This window comes from Lepus europaeus, chromosome 11 (genome assembly GCF_033115175.1).
Source record: "Lepus europaeus isolate LE1 chromosome 11, mLepTim1.pri, whole genome shotgun sequence".
Lineage (NCBI taxonomy): Eukaryota > Metazoa > Chordata > Mammalia > Lagomorpha > Leporidae > Lepus > Lepus europaeus.
The window spans coordinates 36362991-36389435 of NC_084837.1; positions in this window are offsets into that span (position 1 = coordinate 36362991).

Below are 26445 nucleotides of genomic sequence, written 5' to 3' on the forward strand. Positions count from 1 at the left end.
AAATAAATCTGTTTTAAAAAGAGAAATAGCCCAGTTACAAATTTTAGGTAGAGACTGAAGGTTAGAAGGAAATCCATGTTAACCTTGTCCTTTTGTGATTGGTGCCTGGTGCAGTGAATCTCAAGACAAAATATTAAGGCAAATCTTGGTCAGACTTAGTGGTATTGAAAACAAAATTTATTTCTTGGTTTATTTCCTTTTTGATTGCCAATTTTGTTTTTGTTATAATTTATATATATATTTATATGTAACTTTAGCTTATAGTTGATTTTTATACCAAATTATTTCTGGTGAAATTTACTTTTAGACCTAAGTAATATTAATTCTGTTTCAGGAAACTGAGAGATACATGTTTATACATAAAACACATTTATGTGTAATATATTCCATCAGATACTGGATATACCATAGTTCCTAATCTCAAGGAGAGCATATTTGTTTTCTATTGCTGAAATTACAATACACTTAACACAGTACACATTTATTATCTTACACCTTATGTGGTCAGAATATGGGCCATAGCTTAATGGTGTCCTCTTAGCAAGGTCTCACATTGTTGAAATTAAGGTGTCACAAGGCTGAATTCTCATCTAGAAACTCAACTGGGGAAGAATGCCATTTCAAGTTCACTTATTTATTCGATGGAACTCACTTCTCTATGGTTGTATGATTGAGGGCCCTGACTTCTTACAGGCTGTTGGCTATATGTCACACTCAGTTCCTAGAGACCACATTGCTGTGTGTCTCCCAACAGAGATGCTTAATTCTTCAGAGCCAGCAAAGCCATGGCCTACATGAGAATTCTATTTAGAGAGCATCTTTGGAGTGAGAGTGTTAGCAAGTGAGAGTTAATATAAAATGCAATATTATCACAGGAGTGACATCTGGTTAGAGGAAAGCCACAGTTTCCTTAGACAACAATTGGAAATTGGGGCTTAACCCCTCCTGGGAACACTGGATCTTATAAAATGTAACCTGGAATTGACTGCAACTCGCATTTAGAGTTGGTCAAGGGTTGCCTCATGGATGCTGTGAGTTCAAGGAGTATATTTCAGTGTCAGAAAATGACTGAGCAAGTTTCCAAAGGCATCTCTTATGAGGGCAGCAGAGAAAACCAGGGTTTGAAGTGAATGCTACCTGGGTCAGTGGGGGGTGAGCCATTGTCAAATTATAGATGTGCAGTGTTGGTTCCCACACCAATGGCCATGCAGTTGTGGGTTGAGAGAATGTGAGCTAAGGACAAGAAGTGTCTGATGCACACAGCTAAAGAGAGGCAAAGCTATAGTTGAGTCTATCTGACTCCATTGCCACAGGCTTCTACACAAGAATCTCCTGCACATTTTAACAAATAGGCCTTTTTCTAATAATAATATTTCTTCTTTACCCTGAAATCTTCGATTTAATTCTCATTGCTTTGAGTATTTTTCAAATTTTTTTCAGATGGCTGAAAAGGGAAAAGATGTGCTGATTTTGAACTTCTCAAATATGCATACAGATCACTTGGGGATCTTGTTAACTTGTTGACTCTGGTTCAGTCCGTCAAGGTGTAGTCTTAGAGACTGCATTTCTAACAAGCTCCCAGGTGAGGTGATACTGCTGTTCTTCAGACCATGCTGAGTAGTTGCAAGGTAGTAAGGTAAAAATGTCAATGAACAAACATAGCTAAGTTGTATACTTGGCTGAATTGAATAAAAACCAGGAGCAGTGATGCATTTCAAAGTTGCTAACTCAACAGAACCTTTGTCAAACTTATTTCCTTTCCTGGTGGCCTGAGGGTTTGTAAGTCCTTAGTACTTTTGAGGACTGTTTGAATAATATTGTCATATAAAACCTCTCCCACAGCCGTTCAAAGCACTTTTTATACTGTTAGTCATTTGGTCATTACCCTCTGGAGATACTAATTTCCTTATAGGAAAATAGGAATAAAATATTAGCAATGTGAAAAATTCAGCCCTCCCCAATTTCATTTTCTGATTCTGCAAGTACATCCTCATTACAAATTGCATTCCCTAAATCATCGTAACAGTATCACTAGGGGACGCTGAACTGATTGAAGCTTTTTTCTATACTTCCTAAAAGGAAAAACAGTGAGTTTCAAAGTTCTGCATCATCTACCAAGAAGTTTTGTTCTGGGAACACTCTGTTTACCACTGACTGATTCAATTTGATTAGATTTTCTTTCAAGGTGTCCGTAGTTCCAAAGAAGAAATAAATGAGGTAATCTCAGAGATTCTATCATACATTTTTGTAGTTCTCTAAAAATGCGATTAACTTTTGCAATATGGTTTCTGAAGAAGTACTTTGGAAGGAAATACATAAAAGCACATTTCTAAGGTTTAAAGCTAAATTGAGATTTGATGCTCTAATGCAGAAGAGGCACCAGCTTGAAACATGGAGGCTTAATGAACCAAGTTCCTATGATGGCTTTAGAAATTACTTAGATAATTTTCTTCTTTTACTATTATCATTTATTCAGTGCACATCAACAAATACCCATTGATTATCCACTGTGAGCATTGACATAATCCTTCCTACGCAATGGAGAACAAAACAGAGTTCTTGACCTCATGGAGTTATATTTGCGGGTAATGTGTCCATTAAGGAAGTAGTCATACAGGTGCATCTGTAGTTACCTACGTGGTAAAATACTGTGGAGCAAATTCCTCACATAGAATCCTAGAGGAAAGAGAGTGCTTATCACATTTGAAGAATTAAAGAAACCAGGTGAACACAGGGCTAACGAGGATTCTTTTGATAAATGTTTATACAGTTTAGCATACAGCACACTAAGCCCAGTACCATGAACTCATTAAGATCAACACCATTATTATTCTCATTTTATAGGCCAGATGCTCAGAAAAGTAATTTCATGAATGGTTTCGATCTTCCTCTCCACCTGGCATATAACCTCTGCCTGGGGAAAGGTGGCAGGTCCTAAAGTAACACAGGTTGACAGTTTGGTACTGTCTCCTCTCTCTTGGTACAAGTCATAGTTTTAAAGTGTTAGTGCCTATATGAATGGATAGGAGGTTAACTGAATTAATTAGATTAAAATAACTGAAACAAAATAATGGTTCATTATTTCGTAAGACAACTTACAGTCCTGTTAAGAAAATTCAAAATGCATGGCCATGTTGCTATTTCAGGCATCTCTCCATGAGGGTTTACCTGTGGAAGAAAATAACTGTAAACTATTTCCACATCTGTGCATGGGTGATTGCAGTGTTCACATTCTGTGATGCTTATATCTCTTTCTGTAATTCCTTGAACATATGTAAGGGATAGAATTCAACAAGGAGACCTATTTTGTTTGTATTTTCTGGACAGGAAAATGAGGTAGAATATTTAGATACTATGGCAGGATTCTAGAAGTAGAAGTTCAAGTGATTTTTCTTTTGTCACTTTGAGTAGTTTAATTTGGCTATAAATTTATTTTTGGCTTTAATGAGTAGCCGTGCACTTAAAAATACTTAAAAATTTTTAAATTTAATTTCTTACTCATAGCACATACATTTCCCAGTGTAGAACCCAAGCCCTTGGATATATTATTGTTATGGTTTTGTACTTGACAATATTGTGGAAAAGAAAACTGCAGGTGTAGGGCCACTACTTATTACTTTAAAAAATCTAGAAACTTTTAAACATTTAGAGTAACTGATGTCAAATTCAGAAAAGAATATATTAGAAATTCTGGCATTTCATGTCCAGACTTCTTAGGACTTGACTTCTTATGACTGGGTTTTAACAATTGAAATGACTAATAGTGGGCAAAATTGATAAGAAAAGTATAAGGAAACCATAAACTGGATAGTAGGTCTTTGAGAAACCAAAAATTGTTTATTTGGAGTTTTGTCACAGAACCATAGAAATGTTGGAAATATTGTTACCTGATTCCACCCAAATTCTGCCCCTCAAAAATGAAGGCTGAGACATAAGCGAACTTCTCAAGGTATATGTCAGGCTAGTCTCAGGGTGAGAGCTGGAGTCCAGCAGTTCTTACTGCTTAGGCAATGACCTTGGCCTGAGGTTCAAGTGGGTGTGGAAAACCATGTGCTTAGAGTCTAATGAGGCAATGGTCATGAAATTAGAAATATAATATATGAATATTAGGAAAACACATCCACCCAGAGCACACAGAAATCCAAAAGTGAGAGTGACATGGTTTATGAAGCAAAGTCAATGCAGACAATCTATTAGGGGTTGATATGTGAATAATAGCTTATTGTTGGTCTTAAAATAATAGGGGCTCGCGCTGTGGTGTAGCCGGTATAGCCACCACCTGCAGTGCCAGCATCCCATATGGGCACCGGTTCCAGATTGGATGCTTCACTTCCGATCCAGCTCTCTGCTATAGACTGGGAAGGCAATGTAAGATGGCCCAAGTGCTTGGGCCCCTGCACCTGTGTGGGAGACCTGAAAGAAGCTGCTGGCTCCTGGCTTCGGATTGGCGCAGCTCTGGCTGATGCAGCCAATTGGGGAGTGAACCAGAGGATGGAAGATGACTCACTCTTTTTTTCTCTCTCTCTCTGACTCTCCTTTTCTCTTTGTGTAACTCTGACTTTCATAAATAAATCTTAAAAAAATAATAAAGCATCCTGGGCCAGTGCTGTGGCATAGTAGTTTAAACCTCCACCTGTGGCTGCAGCATCACATATGGGCAAAACATATGACTTCCTTCCACAGACCCCAGAATGGGGGCCGGCACTGTGGCATAATAGGTGAAGCCTCCACCTGCAGCACAGGCATTCCATGAGGCACCAGTTCATGTCCTAGCTGCTCCACTTCTGATCCAGCTCCCAGTTAATGGCCTGGAAAAGCAGTGAAAGATGGCTCAAGTGCTTGGGCCCCTGCACCCTCGTGGGAGACCCGGAAGAAGCTCCTGGCTCCTAGCTTCAGATTTGCTCAGCTCTGGCCATTGCAGCCATTTGGGGAGTGAACCAGCAGATGAAAGACCTCTCACTCTGTTTCTTCCTCTTTCTGTAATTCTGCCTCTCAAATAAATAAATCTTTAAAAGAATAATAAAACATCCTGACAAATGGTAAGGTAATAAGCTGTGATTCTTTTTGACTTAACCTGTCTTTTTAAAAACTAAAATGCCATAAAATAGATTCTACTTTGGAAAAAATATTAGGATCACTTTATGAATGTTATACCCTTGTCTGCTTTTGGCAGTATTTGGGAGAATTCCAGTATTTCAGCCGGCGCCACGGCTCAATAGGCTAATCCTCCGCCTGCGGCGCCAGCACACCGGGTTCTAGTCCCGGTCGGGGCGCCGGATTCTGTCCCAGTTGCCTCTCTTTCAGGCCAGCTCTCTGCTGTGGCCCGGGAGTGCAGTGGAGGATGGCCCAAGTGCTTGGGCCCTGCACTCGCATGGAAGACCAGGAGAAGCACCTGGCTCGTGCCTTCGGATCAGAACCGTGTGCTGGCCGCAGCGCGTGGCAACCATTGGAGGGTGAACCAACGGTAAAGGAAGACCTTTCTCTCTCTCTCTCCCTCACTGTCCACTCTGCCTGTAAAAAAAAAAAGAATTACAGTATTTCCTATGAGAACCAGGGATGAGCCCCAACTCCTGTATGATGCTGTCTCAAGCCCCTTTTAGAAATGTGGTGGGAGAGGTCTGCCAGGGGCACAGGGGATGAGCATACTGCTTCGTATAATTGCTCTGAGCCTAAAAGTTTAAGCAAGGTCAATGATAAAATCCTTCTTCCTGCTTGTGCTGACTAGACTGACCCTCTCCCCAACGTACCCCTTGGTATGCTTCAGTTCCAAGGAACTTGGAACCAAATCAAGGAACAGGGAAAAGAAGTGAAGGGGTAGAAAGCTTCCAATAGTTAATACAGATACTCCTTGACTTCACTTACAATGGGATTATGTTTGACAAACTCATTTCAAAATTGAAAATATTGTTAAGTTGGAAATGCATTGAATACACCTACCCTACTGAACATCAGAGCTTAGCCTGGTCTTCCTTAGATGTTCTCAGAACATCTACAGTAGTCTACGCTGGACAAAATCACCTAACAGAAGGACTATTTCATAATTAAGTGTTGAATATCTCATGGAATGTATTGAATTCCTGTATTCCAAAAGTGCAGACAACACAATACACTTTAGAGTATTGGTTTTTTCACTCTTCTGATTGTGCAACTCACTGATGTGTATGTAGCTTGTTGCTACTGCTCAGCATCCTGAGAGTGCTGTGCTGCATGTAACTAACAGGGAAAAGATCAAAATTCTGGATTCAAGCTGTGATTTCTACCAAATATATATCATCCTTACATCACCATAAAGTAGAAAAATCATTTGTAGTTTGAATAGTTGTTAAGTCAGAGGTGTTCTGTATTTGCTTCTAGACTGATCTACAAATTTTGCATATAGAAGAGGCAAGAGAATCAGTTAAATAAAGAGTAGTACTAACATGATAAATAGGATTTTCTGTTGCAAGCTAAATATTAATGCAAAAAGTAAGAAAATAATTACCTTTCATTTTTTCCTTTTTATAGATTTATTTACTTGAAAAGTAGAGTTATAGAGAGAGAGATTGATCTTCCACCCTCTGGTTCACTCCCCAAATGGTCACAATGGCCAGGACTGGGCCTGGCCATAGCCAGGCACCAAGGGCTCCATTCAGGTCTCCTTCATGGGTATAGAGGCCCAAGGACTTGCACCATACTCTATTCTCTCCTAGAATAATTAACAGTTAGCTATATCAGAAGTGGAGTAGCTGGCGCTCGAATTGGTTCCAATAAGTGATGCTAGTATTGCAGACTTAACCTAATGTGTCACAATGCCAGCCCTAATAATTATCTTTCCTTTATACAGTAGAAAGTCAAGCATGTATAACATAAAATGGAGGATCTGGTGCTATAGTGTAGTGGGTAAAGCCACCGTCTGCAGTGCTGGCATCCCATATGGGGGGCAGGTTAGAGTCCCAGCTGCTCCACTTCTGATCCAGCTATCCACCATGGTCTGGAAAAGCCATAGAAGTTGGCCCAAGTCCTTAGCTCCTGCACCCTCATGGGAGACCCACTAGAAGCTCCTGGCTCCTGGCTTCGGATCAACACTGCTCCAGCTGTTGCTGTCATCTGGGGAATGAACCAGCAGATGGAAGGCCTCTCTCTCTCTCCCTCTCCCTCTCTCTGCCTCTGCCTCTCTGTAGCTCTGCCTTTCAAATAAATAAATAAATCTTTTTTAAAAAGCTGTAAAATGGAAAACTACTTTTGCAGTAACAGAAACAATAAAATATCTAGAAATAAATTTATAAAGTCTATATAAACAAAAACTATGAAACTACTGAATTATAAAACAAGTTGTAAATAAATGATGAGGCATGCCATTTTTTTAAAAAAGAGTTTATTTATTTATTTGAGAGGGAAGTAGATTTATAGACGGAGAGAGGGAAAGATGCAAAGAGAGATCTTTCATCTGCTGGTTCAATCCCCAAATGGCCAAAATGTTCAGAGCTGGGCTGATCCAAAGCCAGGAGCTTCTGGGTCTCCCATGTGGGTACAGGAGCCCAAGCACTTGGGCTATCTTCCACTGCTTTCCCAGGCCATAGGAGAGAGCTGGATTGGAAGAGTAACAGCTGGGACATGAACTGGCACACACATGGGATGCAGACGCTGCATGTGGAGGCTTAGCCCACTACACCACAGCACTGACTCCAAGAGATGCCATATTGTTGATATGGTGCTACTTCCTCCATGTGAGTTTATATGTATAATATAATTCTAACAAAAAATCCAGTAGAATTTAGAATGCACATACAACCTTGAACAGGATATTTAATTTCTTTGGACTTTGATGCAAAAGTAAACTGACCAGTATTTCTTAATTACGTATTTTAAAATATGAAAAATAGTCTTAAAATGCTTCAGTTTCTTTACTCAATAGTTTTACTGCTAGGATTTTATATTAGAAAATAATTGGAAATGACCATAAGATTCTATGTATGTTTGTCAGGCTATATAAAAAAAAAACAAACTAGAATTGGCAAGAGAAAAATTGGGTAATAAACTAAAATACAATTTGACATAAACATAGGTACAGTATTATGTAGCTGCTATCTAACTTTTTTGTTCTTTGAAGTGGGCACCATGTCTCAGTGACTTAACTTGGTATTTGAGAGACTTGCATCCCATGTTGGAGTGCTTGGAGTGGAGTCCTGCCTCTTCTTCCTTACCTACCTCCCTGGGAATATGCCTAGGAAGTAGCAGATGATAGTTTAGGTGCTTGAGTCCCTGCTATTCATGTGTGAGACCCAGATGGAGTTTCTGGCTGTTGGCTTTGGCCTGGTACAACCCAGCTTTTGTGGACATTTGAGGAGAGAAACCAGTGAATGGAAGATCTATATCTATCTCTGTTTCTTCCTCTCTTTTTCTGTCACTTTGCCTTTCAAATAAATAAATACAGCATTTTAAAAATAAAACCTCTATTTTTGAATACTAATTTATAACATGAAAATTTAAATAAATGTAAAATTAAATTTATTTAAAATTTATTTAAAAAATTATTAAAATTTAAAAATCATTAAATTTAAACATTTATTAAAATTTATTTAAAATTACATAAGATATCTCAATTAAAAATATAAGTAAATATATATGTATGTTTATATAGATGAAGAACACATGTAGGTAAAGAAGCTATTGAAATGTTTCCAATATGGAGCTGGAGTTGTGATGCAGTTTGTTACAGTCATTGCTTGCGATGCTTATATATCATAGTGGAGTGCCAACATTAGTCCTGGTGCTCTGCTTCTGATCCAGCTTTCTACTAATGTGCCTGGAAAAGCAGAAGAAGATGGGCCAAGATGTTGGGCACCTGCTACACAACTGGGAGACATGGATGGAGTTCTACACTCCTGGCTTTGGACAGGCTCAGCCCTGGCTGTTGCTGCCATTTGTAGTTAAATAGATAAAAAAAAATCTTAAAAAATAGGAGGCTCAGGACTTTGAGGCTAAGTGAAAACTAAGTGCAAGAATTGGATTGTGAGCAGAGAAACAAAATTTACCCAAAGGAGTAAAGTATGAATGTGGCCTGAGATAGTTCTAAGAAGGAAAATTAACACTTACTGATTGTCTTTTCTGTGTATGTCTTTTTAAAGTTTTATATCATTTCTGATATCACCCTGTGAGGAAGATACTACTCTTAACCATTTTACTGATGAGGAAGCTGAGATATAGAAAGTTTAAATAATTACCCTAGGTTTCAGAGCTAGTGAGTAGCAGAGTCAGGATATGCAGCCCTCTGGACCTGTCTAACCATTATGCTAGGCTACCTTTGCACATAGTGGTCTCTATGTAATTTATGTAAGATTAAAGCAAGTGAATTGTTTAGGATAGCATAACCACTTTTTGGTGCTGAGATAGGAAAAACATTTCTCCTGAATGGCCTCATAAAGATGACACTGCTCAATTTAGTGATGAACATGCTCAATGCATCTTTACGGCAGACACACTGACAGGTTTTGTGGGACTGTTTATTTTTTTTTATTTTTTTATTTTATTTTTATTTTTTTATTTTTGACAGGCAGAGTGGACAGTGAGAGAGAGACAGAGAGAAAGGTCTTCCTTTTGCCGTTGGTTCACCCTCCAATGGCCGCCGCGGTAGGCGCGCTGCGGCCGGCGCACCGCGCTGATCCGATGGCAGGAGCCAGGTGCTTCTCCTGGTCTCCCATGGGGTGCAGGGCCCAAAGACTTGGGCCATCCTCCACTGCACTCCCTGGCCACAGCAGAGAGCTGGCCTGGAAGAGGGGCAACCGGGACAGGATCGGTGCCCCGACCGGGACTAGAACCCGGTGTGCCGGCGCCGCAAGGCGGAGGATAAGCCTGTTGAGCCGCGGCGCCGGCCTGTGGGACTGTTTATTAAAGAATCCCTCAGTGTAAGTCTATGGGCTGGCAAAAAGCACAATTCATTAAAAGTCTTTATCTCAGAGAAAAGCCCAGGAGTGGCAAGTAGACTAGACTGGTTGTCTGGAATACTGAGAAATCTTTAAAATAACTCCCCTTTGTACAGAAAAATCTTTAAAATAATTCTGAAGAATTGAAAAATGATTGGAGGCTTTGCCACAAACTTGAAACGCAAACCATGACTTCTAAATGGGTAAGAAATCTCATAAAACACAGGGATAAGATCACAGTTAGTTTTTACTATTCTTCAAAAGCTTTGATCTGAAAAGAATTCAAAAATGTAAGATGTTGACTGGAATAGCATAAAAACGTATACACACTGTGATATTGGAAGTGACCTTTTTGGTTTGCAATTGGGAAGGGATATTTGTTCATTTGGTGAAGCATCTTGAATTATTCAGTTATCGTATGTGGAATTTAAGTCTCTTTCGAAGCAGATGCTGAGATGAAATTTGCATGCAAGATGTTTATTAGGGATCAACACCTGTTAAGGGAATGGGGGAGAAACAGAATTTTCTGTGTTTTGACAAGGTGACATGACATTTAAATTCATGCCTTCCTTGGTTACTGGATACAAGTTATGCTGGAGGGTGTTACAAAGAGTGAAGCAGCCCTATGCCATGGAGGTTGGCCTTAAAGGACCTGACAACTTGGGGCTGTGTGCTGACTGCATTTTTGAGTAGCTGATGACCTAAGAAAGGCTGTTACATTTTATAAAGATTATTTAAAAAATGCGAAGCATGCAAAAAATCTTCACAGAAGAATGTGTGACTGATACTGTGTGTGACCAACAGGGCCTCAAATATTTACTAATTGACAGTTCACAAAGGTTGTTTGCTGACTCCTGGCCTAGAGTCAAGGACCAGTCTTAAATATTCTGTACCCTGTTTTCTATAACTTGAAAAATGATGTCAAATTATTTTTCTTTCATTCCTTGGAAGGAATTAATCTGCTCATCACTTGTGGCAGAAGATATTTCTTATGTTGATAATCAGAACACCAGGATCTACCCAGATGAAGCTTCGTGAATTGCATTCCTAGTCACTTTGAGTTTTGTATTCTCTCTAGAAAAGGGTGACGCATATGCCCAGACAGCAATGCTGCCATGATCTGAATGAGTTCTCCAAAATTCTTATGTCGAAAATTAATTATAAATGTGATCATTCTAGGAGGTGGGGCCTTTAGGAAGAGATTCAGTCACAAGGGTGTTACCCAGCCAGATGGAATTGTCTCAAAGTTGAAGGGAGTGGTCGATAGCCCTTTTCTCTTCTGCCTTGAGAGGACAGATTATTTCTTCTTTCAGGATGAAGTAGCAACAAGGCATCATCTTGGAAGCAGACAGCAGTCCTCACCAAACCTTGATCCTTGACTTTCCAGCCTCTAGAACAGTGAAACATTATAATTCTATTGTTTATAAATTACCCAGTCTTTGATATTTTATTATAGCAAATGTGTAAGCATCCTGTTTAGGTAGTGATGGAAATATGAGGGATATTCAAGTTAATTAAAATGCATATTATGAAAAAACTACATGAATTGAAAAGCTTCTGCACCAAAATAAAAACATCTTTTAATTCCATTTCCAGGAACTTTTAAAGGTGTCTGATTAAGGTCTGGAAGATCTGATTAAGAATACCAAATTAGGTTTGGTGCCTAGGAGACAGATGATATGAATGACAGGTGTCAAGGATTGGTGGTAGTTTTGATGGTAGTTAGGTAGTAGTTTTGATAGTAGTCTAGTAGGTGACCACAATGAAAGAGAAACTTGTGTTCAGAAAATTGACTGTGCAGTGACTGATATTAAAAAAAAAAAGATAGGTCTGAATGCTTTAGGATGGTCAATTTTGGTGAAATTTTTGCTTTGTTGTTTTGAGACAGCCAGAAATTATTGAAAAATTATGGGCCATTGATATTCAGTGGTCCCAAATTGTTAATGCTACCCAGGTAGACTATCTTATTCCTAACATCTTTCTATCTTACAAGCAGTGAGTAAATTTTTAAGGCTACTTGGGGATCTTTAATAAAGAAAATGAATAAAACTTCAAATGATAAGGTAAGCTGTGACTGATGGTGTAATTGTAGACTAAATCATGCAATTAAGGTTGCGTTCATCTACAAAATCAAGGCACACTCAACAGGGTTTAAGGTATAGTCTCACATTTGGTAAGTTTAAAACAAAAATTTCCATGATAACTTCTCTTTAAATTAGTTTATTTTTGCTTTTTTAATTAAGTGGATCAAGAATTTGAGACTATGACTATAGCTAAGTTGAATAAGAACCTCAAATCTATAAAAATTTTATTTGCTTCCTGGTAGAATGCCATTGATATGGCTTTGAATTTCATATCAATTTCATTGAACTTCAACTTGTTTAAGCAGAGGGGATCTTGCTAAATTCCCTGGTGCTTGACAGTCCTGTAAGTGCATACTGGGTGTGGACTATTATTTTAGAGAGAACTCCTTAGATGATCATTTGGTTCAGTGATCCGTGTTATAATTTTTTCTCTTCCCATGCCTTATTACCCATTTAAAATACTTTCATTAAACCAGAAGCTGTGGTCATTTCGTTTTTGGATTTTTACTTAGCAAGACTCAGTATTTCCTATTAGAGTAGATTTCACATAAAGGAAAATTAAACAAGCACAGTAAATTTTATTTATAAACTGATATTTCCTGCCAGCTGGATTTCAAGGGCATACACAAAGCTATACCTTTATATATTACCCACGTGAAAGTGAAGGTACAAGCACAGAAGCTAGGATAAGTTTTCAGAATGGGAGAAAATTTACTGCCTAATAAAGGTCATCTGGCTGCCTGAACAGTTGTATAGCAAAGGTCAGCTCCTGTAGGAAACGGAGGGTGTAGAGATGCATGAAGTTGTCTAAATGTTTCAGCTTTAAATCTTCGGCAAGGATGGAAGACGGTAGACAAGATGAGGGCAAAAGACAAAATAATATATGATGTCTTGAATGTTTCATCAGAAGAATAAACTTCTTCCTGAATGTTGAACATAAAAAGATAGAAAGAAAAGCATTTATTACTGAACTACTATCACCTATGGAAGGAGAGGATGATTCCCATATACACAGTTGATGAAGAGGGTTGTCATGCTTCCTCTATTGCTTTTCTAGAACTCAAAACCAGGAAATGACAATTTATGGGTTCTAACAATGACAAACAAAAATCCTAAGAGATGAAGAGTTTATTGTTAGGAGAAATATCTGGCCAGGAATTTTGTTTCTTAAACAATTTGAGTGTGAGTTTGGGTGTTTGGTCTAGTGGTAGACTGCTTGTTAGGATGCCCACATCTCATATAACGGTGCCTTGCTTCAAGTCCTGACTTCACCCCCAGTCCCAGGTTACTGATAATGCACACCCTGGGAGGCCTCAAGTGATGGCACAAGTAGTTGGAACTCTGCCACCCTTGTGGGAATCCTGGACTGAGTTCCTGGCTCCTGTCTTTGGCTTGACCCAGTCTGGCTGTTGAGAGCCTTTGGGGAATGAACCAGTAGATGGAAGCCCTGTCTTTCTCCTCTACTGTCACCCCCAACTCTCTGCCTTTCAAATAAAATATTTGAGGGTAATTTTAAAATACTATGTTTTTCATTGGATGGGAGAAATTTTTGGCTAATTTTTCTTTTATTTATGTCACTGTTAATTTCTTGTGATAATGGGGTCAGGAAAAACATGAGTAAACATCCAAAAACAGAAAAATTGTTAGTCTTTAAGAGGTCCCATTATCTTGTATTTTCCAACAGAAACGCTTGATCCACAGTTGCTGACAGCAGTGAAATATACTGTATTTCATGTTTTTTTTTCATTTATTAAACTTTTATTTGATTACTATAAATTTCCAAAGTACAGCTTATGGGTTACAATGGCTTTCCCTCTCCCATAACTTCCCTCCCGCCCGCAACCCTCCCCTTTGCCACTCCCTCTCCCCTTCCATTCACATCAAGATTCATTTTCAATTCTCTTTATATACAGAAGATCAGTTTAGTATATATTAGGTAAAGATTTCAACAGTTTGTCCCATATAGCAACACAAAGTGAAAAAACTACTGTTGGAGTGCTAGTTATAGCATTAAATAACAGTGTACAGCACATTAAAGACAGAGATCCTACATAATATATTTTTAAAATTAATTAATTTTCTATGCCATTTCCAATTTAACACCAGGTTGTTTTTTTTCATTTCCAATTATCTTTATATACAGAAAATCAATTCAGTATATAATTAGTAAAGACCTCATCAGTTTGTACCCACACAGAAACACAAAGTATAAAAATACTGTTTCAGTACTAGTTATAGCATCACTTCACATTAGACAACACATTAAGGACAGATCCCACATGGGGTGTAAGTACGCAGTGACTCCTGTTGCTGACTTAACAATCTGACATTCCTGTTCATGGCGTCAGTAATCTCCCTAGGCTCTATTCATGAGTTGCCAGGGCTATGGAAGCCTTTAGAGTTCGCTGACTTTGATCTTATTCCGATAGGGTCATAGTCAAAGTGGAAGTTCTCTCGTCCCTTCGGAGAAAGGTACCTCCTTCTTTGATGGCCCCGTTCTTTCCACTGGGATCTCACTCACAGAGATCTTTCATTTAGGTCTTTTTTTTTCTTTTCCATGGTTTCTTGGCTTTCCATGCCTACAATACTCTCATGGGCTCTTGAGCCAGATCCGAATGCTTTAAGGGCTGATTCTGAGGCCAGAGTGCTATTTAGGACATCTGCTATTCTATGAGTCTGCTGTGTATCCCGCTTCCCATGTTGGATCCTTCTCTCCCTTTTTGATTCTGTCAGTTAGTATTAGCAGACACTTGTCTTGTTTGTGTGATCCCTTTGACTCTTAGACCTATCAGAGCCATCAATTGTGAGCTGAAATTGATCACTTGGACTAGTGAGATGGCATTGGTACATGCCACCTTGATGGGATTGTGTTGGGATCCCCTGGCACATTTCTAACTCCACCATTTGCGGCAAGTCCAATTGAGCATGTCCCAAATTGTACATCTCCTTCCTCTCTTTTTCCACTCTTAAATTTAACAGGGATCACTTTTCAGTTAAAATTTAAACACCTAAGAATAATTGTGTGTTAATAACTGAGTTCAACCACTAGTACTAGAACAACAGCAACAACAAAAATTACTAAAAAGGATAAAGTATTACATTGTACATCTAGAGTCAGGACAAGAGCTGATCAGGTCATTGTTTCTTATAGTGTCCATTTCACTTCAACAGGTTTCCCCTTTGGTGCTCAGTTGTCACCGATCAGGGAAAACAAATGATATTTGTCTCTTTGGGACTGGCTTAATTCACTCAGCATGATGTTTTCCAGATTCCTCCATCTTGTTGCAAATGACTGGGTTTCGTTGTTTCTTACTGCTGTATAGAATTCTATGGAGTACATGTCCCATAATTTCTTTATCCAGTTTACTGTTGATGGGCATTTGGGTTGGTCCCAGGTCTTAGCTATTGTGAATTGAGCTGCAATAAACATTAATTTGCAGATGGCTTTTTTATTAGCCAAATTAATTTCCTTTGGGTAAATTCCAAGGAGTGGGATGGCTGGGTTGTATGGTAGGGTTATGTTCAGGTTTCTGAGGAATCTCCAGACAGACTTCCATAGTGGCTTAACCAGTTTGCATTCCCACCAACAGTGGGTTAGTTCCCTTTTTCCCCACATCCTCTCCAGCATCTATTGTTGGTAGATTTCTGAATGTGAGCCATTCTCACCGGGGTGAGATGGAACCTCATTGTGGTTTTGATTTGCATTTCCCTGATTGCTAGTGATCTTGAACATTTTTTCATGTGTCTGTTGGCCATTTGGATTTCCTCTTTCGAAAAATGTCCATTGAGGTTCTTGGCCCATCTCTTCAGTGGGTTGTTTGTTTTGTTGTTGTGGATTTTCTTGGTTTCTTTGTAGATTCTGGTTATCAATCCTTTAGCTGTAGTATAGTTTGCAAATATTTTTTCCCATTCTGTCGGTTGCCTCTTCACTTTCCTGACTGTTTCTTTTGAAGTACAGAAACTTCTCAATTTGATGCAATTCCAAATGTTAATTTTGGTTTTGACTGCCTGTGCTGCTGGAGTATTTTCCAGGAAGTCTTTGCCTGTGCCTATATCTTGCAGGGTTTCTCCAATGCTCTTTAATAATTTGATGGTTTCGGGTCGTAGATTTAAGTCTTTAATCCATGTTGAGTGGACTTTTGTGTAAGGTGAAAGGTATGGGTCTTGCTTCAAGCTTCTGCACGTGGAAATCCAATTTTCCCAGCACCATTTATTGAATAGACTGTCCTTATTCCAGGGATTAGATTTGGATCTTTGGTCAAATATAAGTTGGCTGTAGATGTTTGGATTGATTTCTGGTGTTTCTATTCTGTTCCATTGGTCTATCCATCTGTTTCTGTACCAGTACCATGCTGTTTTGATAACAACTGCCCTGTAGTATGTCCTGAAATCTGGTATTGTGATGCCTCCAGCTTTGTTTTTGTTGTACAGGATTGCTTTGGCTATTCGAGGTCTTCTGTGTCTCCATATGAATTTCAGCATCATTTTTTCCAGATCTGAGAAGAATGTCTTTGGTATCTTGATTGGTATTGCATTGAATGTATAAATTGCTTTTGGGAGAATAGACATTTTGATGATACTGATTCTTCCAATCCATGAGCATGGAAGATTTCTCCATTTTTTTGTATCCTCTTCTATTTCTTTCTGTAAGGTTTTGTAGTTTTTGTCGTAGAGATCTTTAACGTTTTGGCTAAGTTTATTCCAAGGTATTTGATTGTTTTTGTAGCTATTGTGAATGGGATTGATCTTAGAAGTTCTTCCTCAGCTGTGGCATTGCCTGCGTATACAAAGGCTGTTGATTTTTGTGCATTGATTTTATATCCTGCTACTTTGCCAAACTCTTCGATGAGTTCCAGCATTCTCTTAGTAGAGTTCTTTGGGTCCCCTAAATAAAGAATCATATCATCTGCAAAGAGGGATAGTTTGAGTTCTTCCTTCCCAATTTGTATCCCTTTAATTTCTTTTTCTTGCCTAATAGCTCTGGTCAAAACTTCCAGAACTATATTGAATAGCAGTGGTGAGAGTGGGCATCCCTGTCTGGTACCAGATCTCAGTGGAAATGCTTCCAACTTTTCCCCATTCAATAGGATGTTGGCCATGGGTTTTTCATAAATTGCTTTGATTGTATTGAGGAATGTTCCTTCCATACCCAGCTTTCTTAGAGTTTTCATCATGAAAGGGTGTTGTATTTTATCAAATGCTTTCTCTGCGTCTATTGAGAGAATCATATGGTTTTTCTTCTGCAGTCTGTTAATGTGGTGTATTACGTTGATTGTTTTGCGAACGTTGAACCATCCCTGCATACCAGGGATAAATCCCACTTGGTCTGGGTGGATGATCTTTCTGATGTGTTGTTGCATTCTATTTGCCAGAATTTTATTGAGTATTTTTGCATCTATGTTCATCAGGGATATTAGTCTGTAATTCTCTTTCAATTTTACTTTTTTGTTCATTTACTGTTAAATGCTGTTGGTTAATAAGAATAGGGACAGAGAGCATAAATAACTCATTCAACAGTGTCAAAAGTTTGAGAGTTCGCTATTCAGTGACATGGTTTTTAAAATGCTGACTATCTATTTTTAAAATCATAAACTAGCTTTAGGTACCAGTCCAAGCTTCATCTTCCAGAGAAAATTTGTACTTGTGTAATACAAATTCAGGTATATTAAAGGAGAGGCTATTGTCTCAAATAATACAATATATTTCACAAAAGTACAGGTTAATTTTAGATAGCCCTGGGAAACAACTGGTCTATTCTTCCCGCTCTTTTATACAGAACTAAATATATATTGAGATTTTATAAAAAATTTTTTGACAGGCAGAGTTAGAGAGAGAGAGACAGAGAGAAAGTTCTTCTTTTTTCAGTTGGTTCACCCCCCAAGTGGCTGCTATGACCGGCGCGCTGCGCTGATCCGAAGCCAAGAGCCAGGTGCTTCCTCCTGGTCTCCCATGTGGGTGCAGGGCCCAAGGACCTGGGCCATCCTCCAATGCACTCCCGAGCCACAGAAGAGAGCTGGACTGGAAGAGGAGCAACCGGGACAGAATATGATGCCCCAACTGGGACTAGAACCCGGGGTGCTGGCGCCGCAGGCAGAGGATTAGCTATATTGAGATTTTGTTATATGCAATGAACTATCTACAGAAGAATTAGTAAATTTTGGGTGCCTACCAATATGGACATGCAGAACAGTACACTCTGCAGTTCCTGCATGGGTTGTATGTATTTTCATGTACTTACCGATAATGAAAGCAGCATTGATATAATCCTAAATCTTTACATTGATTAATTATAAATAGAGTACCTTGGGAGCATATTAGTTAAGAAATATTAATTGATACTAAGGATTATTATCAACAATTACTATTACTTCAAAATTAGTTCTAGACTTTTTAGCATATTTATTATCTGATATTGTTTCATCCTCATTTCCATATTGAATGTCTCTGCTACTTTAGTTGATATTTTTTAATTTTTTTAATTTTTAATTTCATAAATGTGAATTTACAAAGTGCAACTTTTGTATTGCTGTGGCTTCCCCCCCCAACCTCCCTCCCTCTCGTGGCCCTCCCCACTCTCCCATCCCACCCTTTATCGAGTTTCATTTTCAATTACCTTCATATAGTGAAGATCAACTTAGTATATACTAAGCAAGGATTTCAACAGGCTGCATTCACACAACCGCACAAGGTATAGGGTATTGTTCCACTAGTAGTGTTTTTAAGTTTCATAGTAAAACACATTAAGGACAGAGATCCTACATGGGGAGCATTTACCCAGTGACTCCCATTGTTGATTTAACAATTGGCACTCTTATTTATGACGTCAGCAATCACCCGAGACTCTTGCTATGAGCTGTCTAGGCTATGGAAGTCCCTTGAGTTCACCGACTCTGAACTTGTTTAGTTAAGGCCGTGTCACAGTGGAGGTTTCTTCCTCCCTTCAGAGAAAGGCGCCTCTCTCCTTGATGACCTGTTCCTTCTGCTGGGGTCTTGTTCACCAAGGTCTTTCATTTAGATTGTTTTTTGCTATCGTGTCATGGCTTTCCATGCCTGTGAGACTCTCATGGACCTTTTAGCCAGATCCGAATGTCCCAAGGGTTGATTCTGAGGCAGGAGTGCTGTTTTGGGCATTTGCCATTCTGAGTCTGCTGTGTGTCCTGCTTCCCCCGCAGGATCATTCTCTCCATTTTAATTCTATCCTTCATTATTTGCTTACACTGGTCTTATTTGTGAAATCTCTTCGACACATACCCTATCTTTTTGATCGGTGGTGTATCTATACTTATCACTTTACCAAGTGCGCTGGCATTGGTACCTGCCTCCTTGGTAAGATTGATTTGAAATCCCCTGGCACATTTCTAGTTCCACCATTGGAGGTAAATCCGAGTGAGCATGTGCCAACCTATATATCTCCTCCCTCTCTTATTCCCACTCCTATGTTTAACAGAGATCACTTTTCTGTTAATTTTAAACACCTAAGAATGATTGTGCATTGATTACAGAGTTCAACCGGTGGTCTTATGTAGAACAAACAGAGCAACAACAACAACCACCACAACAACAAAAATACTAAAAGGAATAAAATAGTAAGTTGTTCCTCAACAGTCTAGACAAGGGCTGATCCTGTCATTGTCTCTCATAGTGTCCATTTCACTTCAATGGATATCATTTTAGATGCTCGTTTAGTTGCCATCGATCAGGGAGAACATATGATATTTGTCCCTTTTGGATTGGCTTATTTCACTCAGCATGATGTTTTCCAGCTTCCTCCATTTTGTTGTAAATGCCCGGATTTCATAGTTTTTTACTACTGTATAGTGTTCCACAGAGTACATATCCCATAGTTTCTCCAGTCATCTGTTGATGAACATTTAGGTTGATTACATGTCTTAGCTATTGTGAATTGAGTTGCAACAAATATTGAGGTGCAAATGGCTCTTTTTTCTCCCCTTTAATTCCATTTGGGTAAATTCCAAGGAGTGGGATGGCTGGGTCCTGTGGTAGTGCTATATTCAAGTTTCTGAGGACTCTCCAAACTGTCTTCCATAGTGGCTTTACCAGTTTGCATTCCCACCAACAGTGGATTAGTGTTCCTTTTTCCCCACATCCTCGCCAGCATCTGTTGTTGGTTGATTTCTATATGTAAGCCAATCTAACCAGGGTGAGGTGAAACCTCATTGTGGTTTTGATCTGCATTTCCCTGATGGCTAGGAATCCTGAGCATTTTTTCATGTGTCTGTTGGCCATTTGGATTTCCTCTTTTGAAAAATGCCTATTAAGGTCCTTGGCCCATTTTTTTATTGGGTTGTTTGTTTTGATTCTGTGGTGTTTTTTGATCATTTTGTAGATTTTAGTTGTTAATCCTTTATCTATTGTATAATTTGCGAATAACATCTCCCATTCTGTTGGTTGCCTCTTCACTTTCCTGACTGTTTCCTTTGCTGTAAAGAAACTCTTCAATTTGAGGTAATCCCATTTGTTTACTTTAGCTCTGATTACCCGTGCCTCTGGGGTCTTCTCCAGGAATTCTTTGCCTGTTCCAATATCTTGAAGGGTTTCCCCTATGCTCTCAATTAGTTTCATGGTATCGTGGCGCATCTCTAGTTCTTTGATCCATGTTGAGTGGATTTTTGTATAAGGTGTAAGATAGGGGTCTTGCTTCATACTTCTACATGTGGACATCCAGTTTTCCCAGCACCATTTGTTGAAGAGGCCGTCCTTATTCCAGGGGTTGGTTTTAGGTCCTTTGTCGAATATGAGTTGGTTATAGATGTTTAGATTGATCTCCAGTGTTTCTATTCTGTTCCATTGGTCTATCCATCTGTTTTTGTACCAATACCAGGCTGTTTTGATTATAACTGCCTTGTAGTATGTCTTGAAGTCTGGAATTGTGATGCCTCCGGCCTTATTTTAATTGTAAAGGATTGCTTTAGCTATTCTTGGTCTCCTGTTTTTCCATATGAATTTCAGCATCGTTTTTTCTAGGTCTTTGAAGAATGACTTTGGTATTTTGATTGGTATTGCATTGAACTTGTAAATTGCTTTTGGGAGAATGGACATTTTGATGATATTGATTCTTCCAATCCATGAGCATGGCAGGTTTTTCCATTTTTTTGTGTCATCTTCTATTTCTTTCTTTAGTGTTTTGTAATTTTCATCATAGAGGTCTTTGACATCCTTGGTTAAATTTATTCCAAGGTACTTTATTGTTTTTGTGGCTATTGTGAATGGGATTGATCTTAGAAGTTCTTCCTCAGTCCTGGCATTATCTGTGTATACGAAGGCTGTTGATTTCTGAGCGTTGACTTCGTATCCTGCTACTTTGCCAAACTCTTCTATGAGTTCCAATAGTCTCTTATAGGAGTTTATTGGGTCCCCTATATATAGTATCATGTCATCTGCAAATAAGGATAGTTTAACTGCCTCTTTTCCCATTTGTATCCCTTTAATTTCTTTTTCTTGTCTGATGGCCCTGGCTAACACTTCTAGGACTATATTGAATAGCAATGGTGAGAGTGAGCATCCCTGTCTGGTGCCAGTTTTCAATGGAAATGCCTCCAACTTTCCCCCATTCAATATGATGCTGGCCATTGGTTTATCATATACTGCTTTAATTGTGTTGAGGAATGTTCCTTCTAACCCCAATTTGCTTAGGGTTTTCATCATGAAAGGGTGTTGTATTTTGTCGAAGGCTTTCTCTGCATCTATTGAAATAATCATATGATTTTTGTTTCCCAATTTATTAATGTGATGTATTACATTGATTGACTTTTGAATATTGAACCATCCTTGCATACCAGGGATAAATCCCACTTGGTCTGGGTGAAAGATCTTTCTGATGTGCAGTTGGATTCGGTTTGCCAGAATTTTGTTGAGTATTTTTGCATCTATGTTCATCAGGGAGATAGGTCTGTAGTTTTCTTTCTCTCTTTTGTCTTTTCCGGGCTTAGGAATTAAGGTGATATTGGCTTCGTAGAAAGAATTTGGGAGGGTTCCCTCCCTTTCAATCGTTTTGAATAATTTGAGAAGAACTGGGGTTAGTTGTTCTCTAAATGTCTGGTAAAATTCGGCAGTGAAGCCATCCGGTCCTGGGCTCTTCTTTTTTGGTAGTGCATTTATTACTGATTCAATTTCTTCCATGGTTATGGGTCTGTTTAGATTTTCTATATCTTCATGGCTCAGTTTAGGAAGGTTGTATGTGTCCAGGAATCTATCCATTTCTTCCAGGTTCTCCAATTTGTTAGCATACATCTCTTTGTAGTGGTTTCTAATGATTCTTTTTATTTCTGTTGTGTCTGTTGTTACATTTCCATTACTATCTTTGATTTTACAGATTTGGGTCTTCTCTCTCCTTTTTTTGATTAGTTGGGCCAATGGTGTGTCGATTTTGTTTATTTTTTCAAAGAACCAGCTCCTGGTTTTGTTGATCTTTTGTATTGTTTTTTTGGTTTCAATTCTGTTTATTTCTTCTCTGATGTTTAGTATTTCTTTCCTCCTGCTGGATTTGGGCTTGACTTGCTGCTGTTTTTCTAAATCCTTTAGGTGCATGGAGAGTTCATTTGTTTGGTTCCTTTCCAGCTTCTTGATGTAGGCACCAATTGCTATAAACTTTCCTCTTAGCACTGCTTTTGCTGTGTCCCACAGGTATTGATAGGTTGTGTTATCATTTTCATTTGTTTCTAGAAATCTTTTGATTTCTCTTTTAATTTCTTCAATGACCCACTGTTCGTTTAGGATCATGTTGTCCATTCTCCATATATTTGCATATGGTGTAGAGATTCTTGGGTTGTTGATTTCGAGTTTCACTGCGCTATGGTCTGAGAAGCTGCATGGTATAGTTTCAATTTTTTTGAATTTTTTGATGCTCCTTTTATGGCCTAGCATATGGTCAATCCTAGAGAATGTTCCATGTGCTGGGGAGAAATATGTGAACTCTTTGGCTGTGGGGTGGAAGGTTCTGAAGATATTTATTAGGTCTATTTGGTCTATAGCGTCAATTAACTCTGTTGTTTCCTTGTTGAATTTCTGTCTTGTTGATCTGTCTATTGGTGAGAGTGGGGTGTTGAAGTCCCCTGTTACTATTGTATTTGAATCTATATCTCCCTTTAAATCCTTTAGTAATTCTTTCAGGTAGCCAGGCGCCCTGTAATTAGGTGCATATACATTTATAATAGTAATGTCTTCCTGTTGGATAGATCCTTTAATCATTATAAAGTGCCCTTCTCTGTCTCTTTTAATAGTTTTTATGTTAAAGTCTATTTTGTCTTATATCAGGATGGCCACACCAGCTCTTTTTTCATTTCTGTTAGCTTGGAGTATCTTTTTCCATCCTTTCACTTTCAGTCTGTGTGCATCTTTGCTGATAAGGTGTGTCTCCTGAAGGCAGCATATAGATGGATTCTCTTTCCTGATCTAATCAGCTAGTCATTCACATTCAGTGTGATTACTGTTAAGTACTGTCTTTTCCCATTCATGATTCCTGAAACGAGCTGTTTATGTATTTTGAACTTTGTTTGTAGGTTACTCTACATTTGCTTTTTTTTGTAGTGAAGTTCTTGTTTTTGTATTTCTGTGTGCAGCACATCTTTGAGCAAGTGTTGTAGGGTTGGATGCATGGATACAAATTCTTTCAGTTTCTGTTTGTCTTGGAAGATCTTTATTTCCCCTTCATTCATAAATGATAGCTTTGCAGGTTGGCATTGTTTGTCTTTTAAAACTTGAAATATATCATGCCATTGTCTCCTTGCCTGTAGTGTTTGCGATGAAAAGTCTGGGGTGAGTCGGATTAACTTACCCCTGAATGTGATTTGTTGTTTTTCTTTGGCACATTTTAGGATTTGTTCTTTGTGTGTCACTGAGCTGAGTGTTACCACAATGTGTCGCGGTGAATTTCTCTTCTGGTCTACCCTATACGGAGTCCTGGCTATCTGTTGAATTTGGCTGTTGTTATCCAGCTGCCTTTGTTTGAAGTTTTCTGATATTATTTCATTGAAAACACCTTCCAACGCATTCTCTCTTTCCACCCCTTCAGGGACTCCTATTATCCGAACATTACACCATTTGATTGAATCTTGTAGGTTTCCGACCATATTTTTTAATTTTTTAATTTCTTCTTCCTGCGTTTGAACTGACTGCATTATTTCTGGAAGTTTGTCTTCAAATTCTGATATTCGGTCTTCTATTTCATCTGTTCGATTTCCGAGGGATTCCACAGTGTTTTTTACACGGTCAATTGAGTTTTTCATTTCCAGTATTTCATTCTGGCTTCTCTTTAGGATCTCTAATCCTTGGGCTTGTTTTTCGTTCAGCTCTCCATACTGTTCTCATTATTTCTAAGTAATCTGATTATTAATTTTCTGAATTCTTTTTCTGGCATGGCTTCAAATTCTTCTTCTTCAGCCTCTGTTATGGTTGGTTTAGTCTGCTCCATTGGCGAGTTTATATGTTCTTCTGTATTCTTATTGTGGGTTTTGTTTTGTTTTTTGGCATTCTGTCTGGGTGGTTTTTCTGGGGTTGATTTCTCTCTGCTGTAGACTGCTGTGAGTCTGTACCAATATCCAGTGTAAGCAGGCTGCTCTGCCTTCTAGAGTTTGTTTATTTATTCTTTACTTATTTATTTATTTTTGTTTATTTATTTATTTATTTATTTACTTTTGTAGCTTGCGTGGGTTTGTGTCAGGGCTTTGAGGTGCCAATCTCTGCCCCTTAGGGGCCGGTTTCCTTGTTCCTATGTTTGCCCTTACATGTCTGTGCCTGGGGTTCATTGGTCAGCCACTCTCTCTCACTGCATCTCATGCGTGAGGAGTGTCAAGTAGCTCCAGACCACCTTTGGACTCTGCCCCTGCTGCTTCCCCCTTTGGAGCAGAGGCCAGCCTCCTTTAAGCCCGAATGTAAACAAACAGGATGGCTGCACTCTTTCTGCTGCAGCTCTGATTGTGGGTTGGGCGGTTCCTAAGGATCCTGGCGTTTTTGATCCCTCAGTTCGCCCCTCTGGATCCTGCTCTCTTCCCATGGGCGCTATTCAGATTTTTTTTTCTGGTAACTTGAGTAGACTGGCGTCAGGGCTTTGAGCTGCCCTCCCTCGCTGCCCGCCCCTGCGCAAGGTGTCCTGTTGCTCCACTCCACCTTTGGGCTCTGCCCCTGAAGGTTAGTGTGGCGGGGAAGCAGCTCTCCTTTAAGCCTGAATGTAAACAAACAAGATGGCTGCTTCCCGCTCGGTGCAGCTCCGATTTGGGGGAGGGATCCTGGATTGTTTAGTCCCTCAGTTAGTCCCCCTGAATTGCACACTCTTTCCGCAGGTGCTACTCACTCTGTTCCATTTTCTATTTCCTTCCTCACTCGGTCATGCGTGTCTCAATGTCCGTCCCAGGGTGGTTTGGGGGAAGGGCGGCGGTGGCTGGTGCAGTGGTGTCCGACGAGCGCCCTGTCTCACCTCGGTTTCCAGAGCTCTCCTTTCAATGCTGGTGCGTGGATTCTGCAGGTGGGCTCCTGACTCTGTGGCTGGGCTCCTGTGGCTGGGCTCCCTGTGGCGGCTGGGTTCCCTACGGTGGCTGGGCTCTGGAGGCAGCTCGGCGGGGGTTGGCTTCCATGCGGTGGGTGACCTTGCTCTCCCCGTAGGTCCTCCGTGTCACATCCACTAGATCTGGGAGAGTTTCCTCTGCAATTTTTCCCTGAGCCTTTTTCTGAGGCTACAGTAACTTCACTTTTATTAAACTGTCTTTTCCCAGACTATTGGTGCGCGCCCTCACTATTCCTCCATCTTGGCTCAGCCCCTCAATCCTGATCTTACTTTAGTTGATATTTTGTTGAAAGGAAGCAACTTTTGGGGTTCCAGGTACTTAACATATAGAATAATGATTTGTGTCCTTGACCCAAGTGATTTGAAATTCCTGTGTTGGATGAAATTCTTGGATGAGCTACTATGTTTGCAACTTTCCTACCAACTTAGGTAGGATTGCAGTTGAGACAGTGTCTCCAAGACTCAATGTTTTTTAAAAAATTATTAATACAACAAGAACAGATTTCATGAATTTCATAGGTATAATTCTCAGAAGATAACTATACTTCCCTCCCTCCCTTCCTTCCTCTTTCAGTTCCCCTCATTCCTTCCTTTTTTTCTTTAATTTTTGCAAAAGCATTATTTCAGGCTACTCTATAATCATGGACTTAACACACTACCAGCCATGATATTCAACAAATAAAAAGTCTTGAGTATCCTGGACAGGACTGTTACTCTCTGATGAAATAGCTAATGCCAAGAAGAGCCAGTTTATGTAAAGTCATTTGTAGAGAATATGTTATCCTGCAAAGGAATTACACTCAACTTTATACTAAAAATATTACCTTCAGTATGTGTGGCTACCATGGTCTTGAAGTAAAGGGAAAAGGGTAGGGGTCAATGGATATAGACTTTCTCAGATCTTTAATCCTCAGCTATCTCTTTTGAACCTATTCTTCAA